This window comes from Bombus huntii, unplaced genomic scaffold (assembly GCF_024542735.1).
Source record: "Bombus huntii isolate Logan2020A unplaced genomic scaffold, iyBomHunt1.1 ctg00000093.1, whole genome shotgun sequence".
Lineage (NCBI taxonomy): Eukaryota > Metazoa > Arthropoda > Insecta > Hymenoptera > Apidae > Bombus > Bombus huntii.
This window is the reverse complement of record NW_026099348.1, coordinates 292452-298077: the sequence shown is the minus strand read 5'-3', so window position 1 is coordinate 298077 and position 5626 is coordinate 292452. Positions and strand designations below refer to the sequence as shown.

Below are 5626 nucleotides of genomic sequence, written 5' to 3'. Positions count from 1 at the left end.
ATTTATTAGTTATCATTATTTTAAATTCATTAAATAAATATTCAATAAATAATTTAAAAATTATTAAAATTCGTGAAGGAATTAATCAATATGAATTTGGAAATAAAATAATTGGTAAAATTATAAAAATTCAATTTAATTGAATATAATTATTAATTGAAGGATCAAACATTTCAAATAAATTGTTTATCATAATCATTTTCATTTTTTAATTAAATTATTTTTATTATTATTATTATTTATATTATAAATATTTTTTATGATAATATATAATAAAAATGAATTTCTTAAAATTATAATAGTAAATAAACATATTAAACATATTATAAAGATAACTAATCAATTAATAGGTATTATTTGTGGTATTCATTAGAAGTAAATTTTAATTACTATAATTGATTTAAAAGATCAATTCTTTATTTCAGACATCTAATGATAGAAAAATAATAATAAAATATTAATTTTAGAATGATAATCTAAAGTTATTTAAATTAACTAATTTTTCAAATTTTATTTTTAATTCAATTTATAAATAATTCATAAGAAGTTCTTTCTAATATAATAGGTATAAATCTATGATTTATTCCACAAATTTCAGAGCATTGTCCAAAATAAATTCCTGGACGGATACAAAATAAATTTAATTGATTAATTCGACCAGGAATAGCATCTACTTTAATTCCTAATGATGGAATAGTTCATGAATGAATAACATCTAATGAAGAAATAATTATTCGTATAGAAATTTTAAATGGAATAATTAATCGATTATCAGTTTCTAATAATCGAAATTGATTTATTAGTTCATAATTTAATATATATGAATCAAATTCATAATTATTAAATTCTGGATATTCATAAGATCAATATCATTGATGGCCAATAGCTTTAATAGAAAAATGAGGATTTACAATTTCATCGATATAATATAAAATTTTTAAAGATGGAAAACAAATAATTATTAAAATAATTATAGGAGATAAAGTTCAAATAATTTCAATTGTATGATTTTTTAAAAGAGTTAGATTTAAATAATTATTATATATAAAATCTATAATAAAAAATGTTGTTAAAGAAATAATAATAATTATTATTATTATAGTTAAATTATGAAAGGAAATTAAATTATCAGAATAAAAAGAATTTGAATCTTGAAATGTAAATATATTTCATGTAGAAATTTTTAATAATTAAAATTTATTTGAATTTGAAATTCATTATATAATTTTATTAAATTAATTTATTAATAAAAGATAAAAATCTTTATAATTGAATTTTAAATTCAAAGCACTAATCTGCCATATTAATAATTATATATATATATATATATATATATATATATATATATATATATATATATTATTTATTAATAAATTTTTAAATTTTAATTATTAAAAATATTTTTAATTTTATTATTTATAATTAAAGGAATTTCAATTAGTGAATGATCTAAGGGAGGATAATTGTTTAATCATTCTAAAGAAGATTGATGAAATTTAAATATAACTAATCGTTTTGAAATTAATCTTTCAAAAATAATAAAAATGAAAAATAATATTCTATTTATCGAAATTATTGCTCCAATTGATGAAATTAAATTTCAACAATAATAAGAATCAGGATAATCTGAATATCGTCGTGGTATAGATATTAAGCCTAAAAAATGTTGAGGGAAAAAAGTTATATTTACACCAATAAATATTATAATAAATTGAATTTTTAATCATTTTTGATTTAATATTAGACCTGTAATTATTGGGTATCAATGAATAAATCTAGTAATAATAACAAAAACTGCTCCTATTGATAGTACATAATGAAAATGTCCTATTACATAATAAGTATCATGTAAAATAATATCAATTGATGAATTAGATAATATTACTCCTGTTAATCCTCCAATTGTAAATATTAAAATAAAACCAATAGATCAAATGATTGTAATATTAAAATTTATTTTTGAACCATGATAAGTTGCTAATCATCTAAATACTTTAATTCCTGTAGGAACAGCAATAATTATTGTTGCTGATGTAAAATAAGCTCGAGTATCAACATCTAATCCAACGGTAAATATATGATGAGCTCATACAATAAATCCTAGGAATCCAATTCCTAATATAGCATAAATTATTCGTATTCCAGGATGACTAAGTTCTATTCGAATTAATAATCTTATTGAAGATCCAATTATTCCTGATCATATTGCAAAAATAAAATATATTATTCCAATGTTTTTATGATTAGTTGATATTAATCATTTTTTTTATTAAGATTTATAAATATAAAATTTATATAATTAATTTTGAAGATTAATAGTTTATTTAACATGAAATCTTAAATATTAATTTAATATAAATTAATTAATTAAATGTTTAATTATAATTATAATAATTTTAATTTAATTAAATTAAATAAAATTTTAAAAATTAATTTAAAAATTTTTAAATAATAAAGTATTATGTCTGAAAAAGAAATAAACTGTAAATTTATTTAGAAAAATTAAAAATTTTTTAATACTATTTTAAAATTTATTTTATAATATTTAATATAGTTTAAGAAAAATATTAAATTGCAAATTTAAAGATTAAATTAATAATATTTGTATTAAATTAAATAAAATAAATATAAAAGAAAAAATAAAATTGTAATTAGAATGTAGATTTTTATATGAAAAATTTCAAAATGTATAATTATTTTACTAAATTTAAATTTTAATAAAATATATTTTAGTAAAATGAAATAATTTCATATTATAATTATTCTTGTTAATAATAACAAAATTATTAAATTGTTTCTTAAATTTAAATTTAAATTATAAATAAATTCTCATTTGAATATAAATGAAAAAAATAATGGTAAAGAGGAATATATAAATAATAAAATATGAATATATTGAAAAATTTCTAAAATTTAAATTATTTACATTATAAAAATTAAAAAAATATATTAAAGTTGAAAATATACATAAATAAATTAGAATTAATAATATGAATAAGTTTTTATGAGTATGAAGAATAAAATAAAAAAATAATGAATTAAAAATTGATGAACATCCAAATAATTTTTTTATAGAGAAGTTGTATATTTGTATATAAAGCAATGAATGTATTATTAATAAATAAAGTAAGAATTAGATATGGTGTAATGAAAGTTATTGAAGAAAAAAAATAAATTGGAATAAATTTTATAAATGTTGAAATAATTAAAATTTGATTTCATGAAGATATATTATAAATATAAATTATTCAAAAACAAAACGGAAATAAACCAATTTTTAAAAATATAGATAAATTTATTAGAAAATTAATTATATAATTTTTAAAAATAAAAATTTGTGTATAATTTAAAGAAATAATAATAATAATTAATAATCTTGGAATTGATGATATTATAAAATATATGATTCTAACAATTTTATTATTTGATTTAATATTAATTATTCTAATTAAAATAATTGTTGAAAATTCTATTGATAATCATTTAATGTAAATTCTTGATGAATTTAATATAATAAAAAATAAAATAATTACTGATAAATAAGAGAATATATATATTTTATTATAAAAAATATTTTTTTTTTTTTTTTTTTTTTTTTGAAAAAATTAAATATTGTATATAAAAATAAAATTTATATAGAAAAATTTCTATTAGTTTTTAACTTATTATATAAATAGTAATAGTATAATTTAATTATATACATAAATATTTTATCAAAATATATCTTTTATCAGACATATTACTTATATTTTTATATTTTATATAAAACTTTTTGAATTTATCGATAGGGTATGAACCTATAAGCTTAATTTAGCTTATTATATAGTTTATAAATTTAATTTTTAAAATATAATTAAATTTATTAAATTGTAATTTAATAATAATTTTAGAATTATATAGTTAATTTATAGGAATAAAAATTATTCAATTATTTATAAAAAGTTAGATATATTTTAAAAATTACTATTAAATGCAATTTAATTATTATATTTTTTTATTAGCTAATACCCAAATTGTTAATAATTAATTGATATATATATATATATATATAAATAAGTAACAGCGGTCAGTTTGTGAAAAGTGCTCGTTAACAAATCTTAAATTACAACGAAACGAAATTGTTCAACACCTTAAAATTGAAAATTACCGAACTAAGTAGGAAAAAGGCCACAATGTTTGTAGAACCTCGATAAGTGTTCGCCGAGACAGTTTCGACATCTGGACTACGTCGGACAGTTTACGACGGATATCCGTCACATAAAAGGGGTAGAAAATAACGTAGCCGATACTCTATCTCGCATCGAAGCGATCGGAAAACCAATAGATCACCATACGCTAGCTGCAGCGCAAGAAAAGGATAGCGAGCTACGCAAAATTATCAATGCTGGCTCGAGCGCGTTGCAGCTGAGAAAAGTACGATTTCCCGATCACAACGTCGAGTTATACTGCGATATTAAAACCGAGACCGTGCGACCGTACGTACCGGAACCGTTACGCCGCACCGTATTCCAAGCGCTACATGGACTTTCCCACCCGGGGATGCGAGCTACGCGAAAATTGGTAGCGACGCGCTTCGTCTGGCCGTCGGTAAATAAAGATTGCCGAACGTGGACACGACAATGCATACCGTGTCAGCGCAACAAAGTCACCAGACACGTATCCTCGCCCGTCGGAACGTTCGGAACGCTAGCGGTTGCTCGGCGTCAAACATTTGCGTACAACGGCCTACCATCCAGCGTCTAACGGGATGGTAGAACGCCTACACAGACAATTAAAGGCGGCGATCAAATGCCACGACACGAGCAACTGGGTCGGAATTCTCCCGATCGTCTTATTAGGTATAAGAACCGCGATAAAGGAGGACCTAAACGCAACGGCGGCCGAAATGATTTACGGCACCGGCATACGTCTGCCGGCGGAATTCTTTTTGCCAACTAGTCAACGGGCCAACTTGGAATACGCGAACCGGCTGAGAGAACGCATGGAGAGGGTCAGACCACACCCGATTACTCGCCACGGCGAAAAGAAAATTTTCGTCTTCAAGGAATTAGAGACGTCGCCATACGTATTCGTGCGCCACGACGCGATTGGAGGACCATTACTACAGCCACCGTACGATGCACCGTATAAAGTCATACAGAGAGGTGATAAGACATATACGGTAAAAATAAATAATCGCGACGTAACGGTTTCCATAGATCGCTTGAAGCCTGCGTTTGTCATTCCCGAAGACCTCGAACAAAGGTCCGCCGAGACTCGCAACGTGCTAATTCCGGTAGACCAAACGAATGTCCGCGACGAAAGCAGGGCGAACGCCAATAACCAAACGACAAACGGAGAAAATACCCGGAATAGATACGTTACGCGGTCTGGGCGAAGAGTCCGATTTCCCGATCGGTTTCAGGCAGGTTTCGGATAAGTGTTAAGAACCGGCCAACGCGCACGCTACTTCGTAATATCCATATATTCTTTTATTTACGTAGCGTTATCACTGGTAAGGGGGTACTGTGGCGACAAGGACTATGGAACTTTCCAACGGCTCCGCGATACAAAGCGCTACGCTACGCCGTCGAAACGCGACACGACGCACTCAATCTGTCATCGATATCTTCACGCTCCTTCAGCC

The 5626-nt window shown here is 24.1% G+C and overlaps 1 pseudogene; it reads right to left on the bottom strand.

Moving 5' to 3' along the window:
- Nucleotides 1-499: 499 nt before the first annotated feature.
- On the bottom strand, nucleotides 500-1178 carry LOC126876791 (cytochrome c oxidase subunit 2-like; annotated as a pseudogene).
- Nucleotides 1179-5626: the final 4448 nt, after the last annotated feature.